The sequence below is a fragment of the Tursiops truncatus genome, chromosome 7 (assembly GCF_011762595.2).
Source record: "Tursiops truncatus isolate mTurTru1 chromosome 7, mTurTru1.mat.Y, whole genome shotgun sequence".
Taxonomy (NCBI): domain Eukaryota; kingdom Metazoa; phylum Chordata; class Mammalia; order Artiodactyla; family Delphinidae; genus Tursiops; species Tursiops truncatus.
This window is the reverse complement of record NC_047040.1, coordinates 85,017,220-85,034,193: the sequence shown is the minus strand read 5'-3', so window position 1 is coordinate 85,034,193 and position 16,974 is coordinate 85,017,220. Positions and strand designations below refer to the sequence as shown.

General features: G+C 38.8%; 1 long non-coding RNA gene across 1 annotated transcript; it reads left to right on the top strand.

The window, feature by feature from the left end:
• The first annotated feature begins 415 nt into the window (after positions 1-415).
• On the top strand, positions 416-15,483 carry LOC141279101 (uncharacterized). The gene is made up of 3 exons (XR_012332857.1): positions 416-525; positions 13,099-13,223; positions 15,380-15,483. It is a non-coding gene; the product is annotated as an uncharacterized lncRNA (long non-coding RNA).
• The last annotated feature ends 1,491 nt before the right edge of the window (positions 15,484-16,974 follow it).

The following is a 16,974-nucleotide window of genomic DNA, read 5'->3' as shown; positions in this document are numbered from 1 at the left end:
CCCAGAAACCCCCTCAAGTCCTAGGCAAACCTGAATTACTGGTCACTCCATCGAAAAGGGATCTTTTTACTGAAAAGATGTTTATAACCTATGACCAGTTTTGAGGAGCATGTATGAGATTTCCTTAGTTTGCTGGCCCATCCTATTATTTTTCCCTTTCAGAAATTCTCCTTTGTGACCACCAGCACATGTTTATAAGGGACTAAGAAGGAAAGGCTATGTTCTCTATTCAAGGAACAGAGAAAGTGAGGTCACCAGGCCACATGGGGATCAAAACATTGCTGTTAGCATCACTAACACCTGTTTTAAGTTAATCTGAAAACGAGGGCTGGGAATAAAGATTTCTGCATAATTGTTTTTGTATTTGTTGTATTTTGCTGGGAAAAGTAATCTTTTGAAAAATTATTTTCTTTTAGACTTGAAACCCAGTTGACAACATTGCTAAAAACATAAAACTCAGCTATCATCCCACGTTGCATATTTGTGGAATCTATGGTCCTTCACACATCTTTGTACCTTGTCCTGGTAAATATTTCATTTTATAATACTTCTATGTAATCAGTTGGCTCTAATTGGCTAGAGGCAATTATTCTGACATACAAGAATTTTCCTTTCACCATCTGAATACCTATTTATGGGCTCAAAGTATCCTTCTGTGACCTTACTATCCTACATCTTATCTAGTTACCATTTTTATGTGTGCTTTTGTCCTACTCTGATGTGGTGCAACCAGACAGATGTATTACTTCCATCTATTGAAATTAGCCAAACATTGGGATTTTATTCCCTTCAGATTAAGCATATTCACAGATGGGTTAAAAAGAATGATTCAGCTGCTTCTCAGAATCCCTACCTTAAGGATTTTCAGCTGTGGCTGTGACTTGGAAAATTTTAGCAAAAGCCATGTGGGAAACATGTGGGAAATTTTTAGTGCCCAATATGCAGACGATGGGAATCCAAGGTGTAATCTAAAAGGGAAGATAATTAACAGTCACGTGGGTAACTTCAGTTCATATTTTACGCACAACTTTGGGAACATTGACTCATGAAAATGGAGCCTGTGTACAACACAAATATTTCTGAACATCATCCAACAAGTATATCAACAATCTGTTCCAGAGAATGAAGAGCTATAGTTGCTTTAGTCTTCACATTCATTCGTATTCTCTTTTTGATGGTACAAATATAAATAATGCCCTTTTAAAAAACCAGAGTTTAGTTTCAAAATTGGTTGAAGTAGATTTTAGATTCTCGGGGAGCCATGGGAAAATCAGCACACCTCTCTGAACTCAGGTTTCCTCATCTTTAAGTGAGTGATAGAGATGACTGCTCAGCTGGCCTCACAGGCTCTTTATCAGGAACAAATGGGATAATGTAGAAAAGAGGGATGGATTTTAAAGTAATAAACACTAACCAAACGTTAGTTATATTTATAGAGCTACTATTTCTTAGGACTTGATGGGTACTTTCTATTTGTTGATGTATTATTCATAAAAACCATGTCAAATTTTGAAAAATACTCAATAGCATATTACATAATGATTGGCGCAAGGTAAACAGTTAATAAATCTATTCTTTTAAAATTTATTGAATCATATCTCCATATGTATTTATTTCTAGAAAGAAAATAATCCAGAATGATATCATATTTTATTTATCTGGACTTTAGACTCTGGTTGGCATTTTCAAATATTCTATCTACAGATATTCTCTTCCTTTGTACTGAACTATTTTGGGAGGAAAAAGATCTTGTGTATTCCTAATAATATAAATTTTACTGCATAAAATATCACTGAGCTACTGTCTACTGTTTTAAACATTTCCCAAGGAAAAATATTTCATCCTGGATTAAACTAGGTGTCTAAATAGATTGATTCTTACCCTGAAGTCACTGAAATAGCATTTTAATGCCACTTTCAAAATATAAATTTTGATGTGGTTTTTGAAAGGTGAAACGAATAAAATTTTTGAAGCTAAAAATAAAGGAGAGACTGTGACAATCATTTTAATACAAAAAACACAGATACACGCTCCATTTGTTATTTTCTAATTTAAATAATATAGTGGTTACTGAGAGACATCAACAATATTTTTGTCAGGTGTCATTATGCACAGATGACAATTATCAGATATTTTGGAATGACAATATAGGGCCTTCGAGTAGATTTCTTTAAATTTGTTCTAAGTGCTTCCAGTCCTGTTTGCTTTCTTTAGGTTTTACTGCATTAGGGGGAAACAGACCTCTTTCTCCTGTGACAAAGAGAGAACCCAGGAAGGGGCAGTTTTTTTCCCCTCACAGGTGATGGAGTTTGTATAAAGAATGCAGTAGATAATAGCTGGCTTGTCTTCTGAACAGATGGTGATGGTCTTGTTGCTAGGATAAGGCCTCAAGAATTTAGTTTTTAATTCCACATTTTTTGCCTCAGTGCCATGAATATCCCTAGGTTTCCCAAGGCAAAACAAACAAACAAACAAACAAAAACCTACACAGGAAGAGTGACAGAGAGAGAGATGGGGCGGTAGAGCAAAGACTGAAGCCAGGTCAATAGAGGCTTTGGGGAAAATGCCTGCTCAGCTGTCTGCAATCACCTGGGTTTGAAAGGCAGGCAGGAAGGAAGATTGGTTTGGCAGAAGAACTGGGCCTTTTGATGCCTCTGATACCACAGAGAAAAATACCCATTTCTTCCCATTAGAAGTCTGTTGACTTTCCTAATTAAGAGAAACATGTTTCTGAAAGTGTTAGCTCTTCCAGCATGACATTTATAAAAGCAACTAGATATACACACAGGAATGTTTGCCAAGAATTTGGGCTAATGGTGGTCTATGAAGCATTTTACAGAAATATTTTAAAACAGTTGCCATATCTAAAAGTGAATGACTTTCATTCCCTCCAGTCAATTAAACATCTAATTTCAACTCTAGGAGATAATAACTGAAGTATTTTTTTTATAAATGAATAAATAGTTAGAAAACTGTTAAACACATAGCTTCAAAGCATGAAAAATATATTCGTTTAACAGCTTTCTTCTCTTTTTTTTAACATCTTTATTGGAGTATAATTGCTTTACAATGGTGTGTTACTTTCTGCTTTATAACAAAGTGAATCAGTTATACATATATATATATATATATATATATATATGTCCCCATATCTCTTCCGTCTTGTGTCTCCCTCCCTCCCACCCTCCCTATCCCACCCCTCTTGGTGGTCACAAAGCACCGAGCTAATCTCCCTGTGCTATGTGGCTGCTTCCCACTAGCTATCTATTTTACGTTTGGTAGTGTATATATGTCCATTGCACTGTCTCACTTTGTCCCAGCTTACCCTTCCCCGACCCTGTATTCTCAAGTCCATTCTATAGGAGGTCTGTGTCTTTATTCCTGTCTTGCTGCTAGGTTCTTCATGACCAATTTTTCTTTTTTTAGATTTCATATATATGTGTTAGCATATGGTATTTGTTTTTCTGACTTACTTCACTCTGTATGACAGACTCTAGGTCCATCCACCTCACTACAAATAACTCAATTTCGTTTCTTTTTATGGCTAATATTCCATTGTGTATATATGATACATCTTCTTTATCCATTCATCGTTGATGGCCAATTAGGTTGCTTCCATGTCCTGGCTATGGTAAATAGAGCTGCAATGAACATTGTGGTACATGACTCTTTTTGAATTATGGTTTTCTCAGGGTGTATGCCCAGTACTGGGATTGTGCAGTTATATGGTAGTTCTAATTTTAGTTCTTCAAGGAACCTCCATACTGTTCTCCATAGTGGCTGTATCAATTTACATTCCTACCAACAGTGCAAGAGCGTTCCCTTTTCTCCACACCCTCTCCAGCATTTATTGTTTGTAGATTTTTTGATGATGGCCATTCTGACTGGTGTGAGGTGATACCTCATTGTAGTTGTGATTTGCATTTCTCTAATGATTAATGATACTGAGCATTCTTTCATGTGTTTGTTGGCAATCTTCTTTGGAGAAATGTCTATTTAGGTCTTCTGCCCATTTTTGGATTGGGTTGTTTGTTTTTTTGATATTGAGTTGCATGAGCAGTTTGTAAACTTTGGAGATTAATCCTTTGTCAGTTGCTTCGTTTGCAAATATTTTCTCCCATCCTGAGGGTTGTCTTTTCGTCTTGTTTAAGGTTTCCTTTGCTGTGCCAAAGCTTTTAAGTTTCATTCAGTCCCATTTGTTTATTTTTGTTTTTATTTCCATTTCACTAGGAGGTGGGTCAAAAAGGATCTTGCTGTGATGTATGTCATAGAGTGTTCTGCCTATGTTTTCCTCTAAGAGTTTGATAGCGTCTGGCCTTACATTTAGGTCTTTAATCCATTTTGATTTTATTTTTGTGTATGGTGTTAGGGAGTGCTCTAATTTCATTCTTTTACATGTATCTGTCCAGTTTGCCCAGCCCCACTTATTGAAGAGGCTGTCTTTTCTCCACTGTATATTCTTGCCTCCTTTATCAAAGATAAGGTGACCATATGTGTGTGGGTTTATCTCTGGGCTTTCTATACTGTTCCATTGATGTATATTTCTGTTTTTGTGCCAGTACCATCCTGTCTTGATTACTGTAGCTTTGTAGTGTAGTCTGAAGTCAGGGAGCCTGATTCCTCCAGCTACGTTTTTCTTTCTCAAGATTGCTTTGGCTATTCGGGGTCTTTTGTGTTTCCATACAAATTGTGAAATATTTTGTTCTAGTTCTGTGAAAAATGCCAGTAGTAGTTTGATAGGGATTGCATTGAATCTGCAGATTTCTTTGGGTATTATAGTCATTTTCACAATGTTGATTCTTCCAATCCAAGAACACGGTATATCTCTCCATTGATTTGTATTATCTTTAATATCTTTCATCAGTGTCATAATTTTCTGCATACAGGTCTTTTGTCTTCTTAGGTAGGTTTATTCGTAGATATTTTACTTTTTGTTGCAATGGTAAATGGACGTGTTTTGTTAATTTCACTTTCAGATTTTTCATTAGTAGTGTATAGGAATGAAAGAGATTTCTGTGCATTAATTTTGTATCCTGCTACTTTACCAGATTCATTGATTAGCTCTAGTAGTTTCCTGGTAGCATCTTTAGGATTCTCTATGTAAAGTACCATGTCATCTGGAAACAGTGACAGCTCTACTGCTTCTTTTTCCGATTTGGATTCCTTTCATCTCTTTTTCTTCTCTGATGGCTGTGGCTAAAATTTCCAAAACTATGTTGAATACTAGTGGTGAAAGTGGGCAACCTTGTCTTGTTCCTGATCTTAGTGGAAATGGTTTCAGTTTTTCACCATTGAGGACGATATTGGCTGTGGGTTTGTTATATATGGTCTTTATTATGTTGAGGAAAGTTCCCTCTATGCCTACTTTCTGGAGGGCTTTTTTCATAAATGGGTGTTGAATTTTGCTGAAAGCTTTCTCTGCATCTATTGAGCTGATCACATGGTTTTTCTCCTTCAAATTGTTAATATGGTGTATCACATTAAATGATTTGCATATATTGAAGACTCCTTGCATTCCTGGGTTAAACCCCACTTGATCATGGTGTATGATCCTTTTAATGTGCTGTTGGATTCTGTGTGCTAGTATTTTGTTGAGGATTTTTGCATGTATGTTCATCAGTGATATTGGCCTGTAGTTTTCTTTCTTTGTGACATCTGTGTCTGGTTTTGGTATCAGGGTGATGGTGAATGAGTTTGGGAGTGTTCCTCCCTCTGCTATATTTTGGAAGAGTTTGAGAAGGATAGGTGTCAGCTGTTCTCTAAATGTTTGTTAGAATTTGCCTGTGAAAGCATCTGGTCCTGTGCCTTTGTTTGTTGGAAGATTTTTAGTCACAGTTTCAATTTCAGTGCTTCAGTGCTTTCAGTGCTGTTCATATTTTCTATTTCTTCCTGGTTCAGTGTCGGAAGGTTGTGCATTTCTAAGAATTTGTCCATTTCTTCCAGGTTGTACATTTTATTGGCATAGGGTTGCTTGTAGTAATCTCTCATGATACTTTGTATTTCTGCAGTGTCAGTTGTTACTTCTCCTCTTTTATTTCTAATTCTGTTGATTTGAGTCTTCTCCCTTTTTTTCTTGATGTATCTGGCTAACGGTTTATCAATTTTTTTATCTTCTCAAAGAACCAGCTTTTACTTTATTGATCTTTGCTATCATTTCCTTCATTTCTTTTTCATTTATTTCTGATCTAATGTTTATGAATTCTTTCCTTCTGCTAACTTTGGGCTTTTTTTGTTCTTCTTTCTCTAATTGCTTTAGGTGTAAGGTTAGGTTGTTTATTTGAGATGTTTCTTGTTTCTTAAGGTAGGATTGTATTGCTATAAACTTCCCTCTTAGAACTGCTTTTGCTGCATCCCATAGGTTTTAGGTCATCATGTTTTCATTGTCATTTGTTTCTAGGTATTTTTTGATTTCCTCTTTGATTTCTTCATTGATCTCTTGGTTATTAAGTTGTGTATTGTTTAGCCTCCATGTATTTGTATTTTTTACAGATTTTTTCCTGTAATTGATATCTAGTCTCATAGAGTTGTGGTCTGAAAACATACTTGATACGATTTCAGTTTTCTTCAATTTACCAAGGCTTGATTTGTGACCCAGGATATGATCTATCTTTTTTTTTTTTTTTTTGCGGTACACGGGCCTCTCACTGTTGTGGCCTCTCCCGTTGTGGAGCACAGGCTCCGGACGCGCAGGCTCAGTGGCCATGGCTCACAGGCCTAGGCGCTCTGCTGTATGTGGAATCTTCCCAGACTGGGGCATGAACCCATGTCCCCTGCATTGGCAGGTGGACTCTCAACCACTGCGCCACCAGGGAAGCCCATGATCTATCTTTGAGAATGTTCCATGAGCACTTGAGAAGAATGTGCATTCTGTTGTTTTTGGATGGAATGTCCTATAAATATCAATTAATTACATGTTGTTTAATGTATCATTTAAGGCTTGTGTTTCCTTATTTATTTTCATTTTGGATGATCTGTCCATTGGTGAAAGTGGGGTGTTAAAGTCCCCTACTATGATTGTGCCACTGTTGATTTCCCCTTTTACGGCTGTTAGTATTTGCCTTATGTATTGAGGTGTTCCTGTTTTGGGTGCATAAATATTTACAATTGTTATATATTCTTCGTGGATTGATCCCTTGATCATTATGTAATGTCCTTCTTTGTCTCTTGTAATAGTCTTTGTTTTAAAGTCTATTTTGTCTGATATGAGAATTGCTACTCCAGCTTTCTTTTGATTTCCATTTGCATGGAATATCTTTTTCCATCCCCTCACTTTCAGTCTGTATGTGTCCCTAGGTCTGAAGTGGGTCACTTGTAGACAGCATATATACAGGTCTTGTTTTTGTATCTATTCAGCCAATCTATGTCTTTTGGTTGGAGCATTTAATCCATTTACATTTAAGGTAATTATCGATTTGTATGTTCCTATTACCATTTTTGTAATTGTTTGGGGTTTGTTATTGTTGGTCTTTTCCTTCTCTTTCGTTTCCTGCCTAGAGAAGTTCATTTAGCATTTGTTGTAAAGCTGTTTTGGTGATGCTGAATCCTCTTAGCTTTTGCTTGTCTGTAAACGTTTTCATTTCTCTGTCAAATCTGAATGAGATCCTTGCTGGGTAGAGTAATCTTGGTTGTAGCGTTTTCTCCTTCATCACTTTAAATGTGTCATGCCACTCCCTTCTGATTTGCAGAGTTTCTGCTAAAAGATCAGCTGTTAACCTTTTGGGGATTTCCTTGTGTGTTATTTGCTGTTTTTCCCTTGCTGCTTTTAATATTTTTTCTTTGTATTTAATTTTTGATAGTTTGATTAATATGTGTCTTGGTGTGTTTCTCCTTGGATTTTTCCTGTATGGGACTCTCTGTGCTTCTTGGACTTGATTATTTCCTTTCCCATATTAGGGAATTTTTCAACTATAATCTCTTCAAATATTTTCTCAGTCCCTTTCTTTTTCTCTTCTTATTCTGGGACCCCTATTATTCTAATGTTAGTGCGTTTAATGTTGTCCCAGAGGTCTCTGAGACTGGCCTCAATTCTTTTCATTCTTTTTTCTTTATTCTGCTCTGCAGTAGTTATTTCCACTATTTTATCTTCCAGGTCACTTATCCATTCTTCTTCCTCAATTATTCTGCTATGGGTCCCTTCTAGAGATTTTTAAATTTTATTTATTTTGTTGTTCATCATTGTTTGTTTGCTCTTTAGTTCTTCTAGGTCCTTGTTAAACGTTTCTTGTATTTTCTCCGTTCTATTTCCAAGATTTTGGATCATCTTTACTATCATTATTCTGAATTCTTTTTCAGGTAGACTGCCTATTTCCTCTTCATTTGTTTGGTCTGGTGGGTTTTTGCCTTGCTCCTTCATGTGCTGTGTTTCTCTGTCTTCTCATTTTGCTTCACTTACTGTGTTTGGGGTCTCCTTTCGCAGGCTGCAGGTTCGTTGTTCCCAATGTATTTGATGTCTTTCCTCAGTGGCTAAAGTTGGTTCAGTGGGTTGTGTAGGCTTCCTGGTGGAGGGGACTAGTGCCTGTATTCTGGTGGATGAGGCTGGATCTTGTCTTTCTGGTGGGCAGATCCACATCTGGTGGTGTGTTTTGGGGTGTCTGTGGCCTTATTATGATTTTAGGCAGCCTCTCTGCTAATGGATGTGGTTGTGTTCCTGTCTTGCTAGTTGTTTGTCATAGGATGTCCAGCAATGTAGCTTGCTGGTCGTTGAGTGGAGCTGGGTCTGGGCATTGAGACAGAGATCTCTGGGAGATTTTCTCCATTTGATATTACATGGAGCTGGGAAGTCTCTTGTGGACTAGTGTCCTGAACTTGGCTCTCCTACCTCAGAGGCACAGCCCTGATGCCTGGCTGGAGCACCAAGAGCCTGTCATCTGCACGGCTCAGGATAAAAGGGATAAAAGAAAGAAAGAAAGAAGGTAAAATAAAATAAAATAAAGTAAAATAAAATAATTAAAATAAAATATAATTATTAAAATTTTTTTTAAGTAATAAAAAAAAAGAAACAAAAAAGAGAGCAACCAGACCAAAAATCAAATCCACCAATTATATCAAGTGCTATAAACTATACTAAAAAAAAAAAATAAGGAACGGACAGAGAGAACCCTAGGACAAATGGTAAAAGCAAAGCTCTACAGACAGAATCACACACAGAAGCATACACATACACACTCACAAATAGAGAAAACGTTAAAAAATATATATATATCGTTGCTCCCAAAGTCCACCTCCTCTATTTGGGATGATTCGTTGTCTATTCAGGTATTCCACAGATGCAGGGTACATTAAGTTGATTGTGGGGATTTAATCCGCTGCTCCTGGGGCTGCTGGGAGAAATTTCCCTTTTTTTTCTTTGTTCGCACAGTTCCTGGGGTTCAGCTTTGGATTTTCCCCTGCCTCTGCGTGTAGGTCGCCTGAGGTCGTCTGTTCCTGCTCAGACGGGATGGGGTTAAATTAGCAGCTTATTAGGGGGCTGTGGCTCACTCAGGCCTGGGAGAGGGAGGGGCATGGAATGTTGGGCGAGCCTGCGGCAGCGGCCAGTGTGACGTTGCACCAGCCTGAGGCGCGCAGTGTGTTCTCCCAGGGGAAGTTGGCCCTGGATCATGGGACCCTGGCAGTGGCGGGCTGCACAGGCTCCTGGGAGGGGCGGTGTGGACAGTGACCTGTGCTTGCACACGGGCTTCTTGGTGGCTGCAGCAGCAGCCTAAGCATCTCATGCCTGTCTGTGCGGTGCACACTGATAGCCGCGGCTTGCGCCTGTCTCTGGAGGTCCTTTAAGAGGTGCTCTTAATCCCCTCTCCTCGCACACCAAGACACAAAGAGGCAAGAAAAAGTCTCTTGCCTCTTCGCCAGCTCCATACTTTTCCCAGGCTCCCTCCCGACTATCCATGGTGCACTAAACCGTTCAGGCTGTGTTCACACAGCCAACCCCAGTCCTCTCCCTGGGATCTGACCTCCGAAGCCCGAGCCTCAGCTCCCAGCCCCTGCCCGTCCCGGCGGGGTAGCAGACAAGCCTCTTGGGCTGGTGAGTGCCGGTCGGCACGGATCCTCTGTGCGGGAATCTCGCCACTTTGCCCTCCGCACCCCTGTGGCTGCACTCTCCTCCGTCACTCCGAAGCTCCCCTCCCGCCACCCCCCATCTCGGCCAGTGAAGGGGCTTCCTAGTGTGTGGAAACCTCTCCTCCTTCACAGCTCCCTCCCACTGGTGCAGGTCCCGTCCCTATTCTTTTGTCTCTGTTTTTTCTTTTTCCCTACCCAGGTATGTGGGGAGTTTCTTACCTTTTGGGAGGTCTGAGGTCTTCTGCCAGCGTTCAGTAGGTGTTCTGTAGGAGTTGTTCCACATGTAGATGTATTTCTGATGTATTTGTGGGGAGGAAGGTGATTTCCACGTCTTACTTTTCCACCATCTTAAAACTCCTTTCCAACAGCTTTATTCTTTTATCGCTAATTTACTTCAGAGAATTTCCTCTAGTGTAATTTTCAATAAAATGCTGTTATTTTGAAGTCTTCTTTATTGAATACAAGAGCTATGTATATGATTGTAGGCCAATAGTCTAAAAGACTTGGGGATGCTGAACACTCAACTGTGAGTGAGGGTGTCTGTGTGTTAGGACCGGATTACCTGCCAGGGTTGTCGGATCATATGCCTGATTGGTCAGTTCATCAAATCATCCATTTTGTTGCATGTCCTCCCCCAACCCCCAAACACACACTGTAACTGACATTAATCACTTGTCTGAGAACTCTCTGGATGTGACTTTAATCATTCAATAGTTGACCATATGATTTTTATGACTAATGTGACCGTTGGCATTGTATGCAAGTCCCCCACTTAACCTGAGTCTCACCGTAAAATGTTAACATGTGTTTGCTGAGTCTCTACACTGAAGTTCAGACTAAGATCGGGCCCCTGCTAGTGCTGAGAAATCTATATACCTCACTCAACATTGTTATTGGGCATACTGCATTGAGAGCTGTTGCTGAAGCTTGTAGTACTTAGACTGAGAGTATAAATCACATACTATTATTGTTTCAAAAGGGGCCAATCACACTCAGGTTTTATACTAGCTGCTTTGGAGGGAAAGGATGCCATAGGTTCTCCTTTGCACACCTCCTCTAACCTTTGCATTTATGACCTACTGCAATTCTGCATCCCCTGACAAACCATCCAGTGTTTTAGGGGCTCTTCTTGTAAAATGGCCTAACATTTGTCTTTTTAAAATCCCTACCCTCGGGCTTCCCTGGTGGCACAGTGGTTGAGAGTCCGCCTGCCGATGCAGGGGACACGGGTTCGTGCCCTGGTCCGGGAAGATCCCACATGCCATGGAGCGGCTGGGCCCATGAGCCATGGCCACTGAGCCTGCGCGTCAGGAGCCTGTGCTCTGCAATGGGAGAGGCCACAATAGTGAGAGGCCCGTGTACCGCAAAAAAAAAAAAAAAAAATTCCCTACCCTCATCAAAATTACCTGTTTGGTATTATACTCCCTCAGGGCCTTTAAGTAAACTATCTGTATGGTCTGATTGATTTAATTCAAGGTAAGTTGTTATTGACTTATTAATGGCTTCATAGGTAATATCCTTGTTTTCTGGTAAAGATTTTTAACGACACGCAAAAATAACAGCTAGTGATTAGAATTCTAAATGCTACAGGAAAAATGGTAATAAGAACATGGGGAATGGAACAGATATTTTTGGCAGAAATGCTTTTCAGTATTTCTCAACGCATGTCATGTAAATGGCTGCCTTTTCTACTAAATGACTGACCAGCTTTGTTTTAGAGAATTTTTGCCATATTCAACTGTATGTGTGTCTGGAGATGTGGTAGACGCCATAATCTGGCTCTTTATTTCTACTGGCTAAGGCATGCTATAAAATGTGTCCTCCAAAAAAGCAGACTTCATTTAAATAACCGATTGTTTTGGAATTGCCCAATTACTAAACTATTCATTTGGCCAAATTTACTTTAAGAAATTATTTCCAAACTTATTTGCATGGAGACACAGGCATATTTTATCTCAAATTAATTTATCTCAAGTTTCATACTCCAAACATTGGATCTTCGCAGAACACATGTCCTTATGTAATTTGCATTCATCAAAGAAGTACATGATTGAGTTTCACCTGATTGTGCAAGTTACAAGTGAATCTGATATATCTCTCTGTGTTTTCTTATTATTTCCAGTTTTAATAAATAGAGAAACAAAGGCATTAATATTCAATTTTAAATGTAGAAAAAAACCACAAGTATTTTCAATTCAAATCCTGTAATTCAATGTCCTTTAAATTTAAATAGTTTTTATTTTATGATATTTTACTCAAAGCATTTCACCTTATGTTTATTTCCAAAATTCCATGGGTGTATGTGTATATCTGTATATGCTTTATATTTGGACAGCCAGATTTTTTTTTTTTTTTCCGGTATGTGGACCTCTCACTGTTGTGGCCTCTCCCATTGTGGAGCACAAGCTCCGGACGTGCAGGCCCAGCGGCCATGGCTCATGGGCCCAGCCGCTCCACGGCATGTGGGATCCTCCCAGACCAGGGCACGAACCCGTGTCCCCTGCATCGGCAGGCGGACTCTCAACCACTGCACCACCAGGGAAGCCCGGACAGCCAGATTTTTTAAAAAGACCATCATGTTGTAGAATTATCAGATCCCCAGAAAGCTGACTTTAACAACTGTGAAGTCCTGTTGAATGTGGCCTTAAATCTCTCCCCACCCCTTTTAAATATACAGAGCTCATGGTGGCAGCAGACTTTAAAATTCTGATTTATGACTATTCCCTTTTAACACTTTCATGATTTGAATGACCACTAAGGCAGGTTTGAAACCAAAACGGAATAGTGAAAGGTCATGGCTGTTGCTACAGAAATCTTGTTGGGTTCTGTGGGACCAGTTATTTCTGATTAAGACATTTCAGTTGGCCAAGCTTATCAATGGGCATCAAGTAACGGATTTGCAAACAGGCCTGCTTGGAAGAGGGAAAAGTTAAGGCTGGAGAAAATAATCATAGGTTTCCTTTTTTTTTTTTTTTTAAACACTGTTTTCTCTACATGTATCACTTTATTTCTTGATTTTAATGAAGTGTATATATTTTCTGACAGCCATGAAAACTATGTGATATGAAGAGAAATGCCATTGTTCTTATTGGATAATTTCCTATCAGAGCCCATCAGGGGGTCCAGGCATTTACAATGAAGATCAGTAATTGTACTATCTTGCTTGGTGGGTAAGTCATTCAGAAGGGAGCAAACTGTAAAAACTGAGCCTGCTATTTTTTGGTGAGTGCCTCGTCAATCTGTTTAAGTAAACTTTGGTATTACCCAGAAGATTGTTCTCTCCTAATTATATTGCTAACACTGTGTTCAAATTGTGTGAACATTCTGTCTTAAATGAACTCCACTGCATGTAGATTTTGCAGGGATCTCTAAACAGAGGGTGGTTTCATTTGTACCACAGTTATGGATATTTTATATACAGCCCAGTGAGTTAAAGACAAAAGTTGTTTTTAGCAGTTTAATGAAAAAAGTATAAATTTATGTACAAATATAAAAAGTATAGAGAAAAAATGAGGATATTACTTGATACTGTATGGTTTTATATCTGAGTATAATAGTCACTCTCCTGGTTTATTTCTTGGCAATCCCTAAAGAGCTTAGCACTGTACCTAGCATAGGATAAAATAAAAAACTGACTAATATGATGGATAGAAATGGATTAGATCTAATTACAGCCTGTTTCAAGTACAAAAAATATAAAGAGAAGATTTAGAAAAGATGTTTGGGGGAAATTTGGGATTAGAATAAAAACAGGAAGTCCATTGAGAAAGTTAGCATTTTATCCCAAATCAAAATTCTTCTGATTCATGGGATGTGGACTAGCTGGAGGGAAGGAATGACAACGATAAGATAACGGGACAAGTTGCCTTTATTGTCTGCAATTCATTGACTTCATAATTATATATCAGAGAATAGGATTTCAGGGCATAGTGCACTGAACAAAAACTTCTGAGATTATGACTAAGTAAACTAGATTCTGTGAGTATTTGAAGCTACTCCCTGAAGTTGTGAAAAGGAAGGAATAGTTCTTCCTAGGGTGCTTAACCAAACTGGCATTGGGTACATGGAGAATCTGACTCGATACAAAAGAGATAACACACACCATATGATATGTTATCTGAACTATATGTTCCCTACTATTTTCAGTACCATTTTGAAGGTTATGAGATTGATTCACCCTCTATCTTTTTTTTTTTTTGCGGTACGCGGGCCTCTCACTATTGTGGCCTCTCCCGTTGCGGAGCACAGGCTCCGGACGTGCAGGCTCAGCGGCCATGGCTCACGGGCCCAGCCGCTCCGCGGCATGTGAGATCTTCCCGGACCGCACCGGGGCACGAACCCATGTCCCCTGCATCGGCAGGCGGACTCTCAACCACTGTGCCACCAGGGAAGCCCCACCCTCTATCTTGTATTGCTTTTATCTTTTTCTAGAGAAAGGGGAGATCATTATATATTACTGAATATATTTGTTAGTATATTCTGCACTTAAAAATCTAAAATCATTCTTAATGCTTTAAGAGGATGGATTATTTTTATTTCACTGCCTACAGATTATTGACATCCTTTCTCTATTTCAACAAACGATTTTGCTCTTTGCTGTGAGTTCAACACTATAGAGATAGGGATGAGAAAACTGGCAAAATAGAGAAGAAAAAATAAGCATACACATACCCTCTAGAAGAATACACTTCAGATCCTAAAAAATTTTATCCGTGATGATGCAAGAGCTGTTTTACTCAAACAAAATCTAACCTCATTCAGTCATCTTTTTATAAGCCTTAGAACTTGGCTATGAAGATTATGATATTTGGTAACTCATTTGAACAATACCCAAAGGGCTTCTTTTAACTTTGTACTTTTTGCAAAGAGCAAAGGTGGAGAGAAGTGAGAAGAAAATAACATTCAACACATAGTTATTCGGCAGGCACTGGGCTAAGTACTTGCAAATGCCCTTTTAAAAAAAATTTACTCTTTATAAGAGGTATCCAAAATAGCTACCTTGATCCTCATTTATCATCTGAAAACATAGATTCAGAGAAATTGAATTACTTGCACAGGTTCACAAGGGCAGGGACCATGTCTGGTTTTTTTTCCTCTCTCACTACACTCTCTCTTAGTACCTAGTGGTGGCTGGCACCTCACTAGTACTCATTCCACATTTATTTCAATTGACAGTGAATAAAGTTCCAAAGCCTATTATTTCCTCATTATTGTTATAGTATCCATACTCTGAAATAAACTATGTACTATTATTGAATTCTGTTAGCTTTGACTATACATTATATAGAGTTTGCTTTATTTATTATTGTTTTTTTGTATACTTCAGTTAACCAGTATGGTTTTGGTGATTGCTATAAGCCACTCCTCATTAGAAAACTGGAGAAACGCCTTAGCCAGTAATTGTCTCTGTGGTCCATATCCAAGTCCGGTTCCATCTGTTCAAAATAGATTACCATCCAACGGTAAGCTGCCCCTCAACACCATAGGATCAAAAGAATCTGGTCAGCAGATCAGAAAATACTTTTGGCTGGCTGCTTTGACCCATAATCCATTTCTCTCCCAGCTCCCCACTATCCAGTGTAAGTCAATGTGGATATCATCTCCCCAGATTTCCATAGGAAGAACCAGACTACCTAGCTTTTCATCATATTCTGGGGTGTCTCATATACACAAAGTTTCTCCATTTTTTCTCTCCATTAACCTCTTAAGTTTCTTGCAGTCAGAGATCATAGCTGAATGTTTTACTACTGAATTAGCAGTATCTAACTCAGCACCCAGTCTGCAGTACTTACTTAATAGCTATCTTCTGGTTGAATGAAAAAATCCCTTGCTCACTGGCTACTGTTTACTGTTGGAAGGTTTCAAGCATGCCCTGTTCCTTCTCCTAAACTTAATTATATGCTACCCCTTTCACCATGTGTATTAGTTTGCTGGGGCTTCCACAACAAAATACCACAGACTGGGTGGCTTAAACAGAAGAAATTTATTTTCCCACAGTTCTGGAGGTTAGAAGTCTGAGATCAAGAAGGTGGCAGAGTTGGTTTCACCTGAGGGTCTCTGTCTTTGGCTTGCAGCTGGCCACCTTCTTGCTATGTCCTCATACGGTTGTGCCTAGGTCTCCATGTTGTCTTTGGCCTATTCTGTTCTTATAAGGACACAAACCATACTGGACTAGGACAACCCCCCACCCCCATATGACATCATTTTACCTTAATTACCTCTATATAGGCCTTATCTCCAGATACAGTCACATTCTAAGGTATTGGGAATTAGAACTTCAACATATAAATTGGGGAGGGGGGGCACAATTCAGCCCATAACACCATGGGGTGGAGTGGGAGCAGAGAGAAGCTTCAAATGCCCCCTTCCCTAATAATTTTCCCTTATAGGTGGTAGAGTAGAAATTCCACCCCTATCTGAAAATATGAGAACTGGGGAACCAGTATTTTTCTCCCCAGATCTATCTCCCACAAATGTGTGAAATGCAAAGGATGTTAGGAAATAAAATTCTCTTTTAATGTTAGCAAGTTCTGTAAGTGCTCCTCTCAACATGCTTGCAAATTACCTCTAAAAAGAACTTTCAACCTAATAATGCTTTGTGCCTATAAAGGCCCACAAAACTCTCTAAGTCTATGATGGAAAGGTTATATAGATTTTCCTACTTTTAAGTAAGATAAAAATGTATTTTAGGTTGTGTGTTGCCTGAAAAATATCCTGCATATCACTCACAAAGTAGTTTCTTTATTTTATAATTTCTATATTAGTTTGAGTAAGAGTACTGACCTCCTGATGTGATTGCCAGCCTAGGACTATTATATGAGCAAGAAATAAATTTCAGTCAGGTTTATTTGTTTTACTGGTTTGCCTCATCTAATTAAAACAGAAATTAGTATCTTGAAGTATATTGATGCCATATCAAAA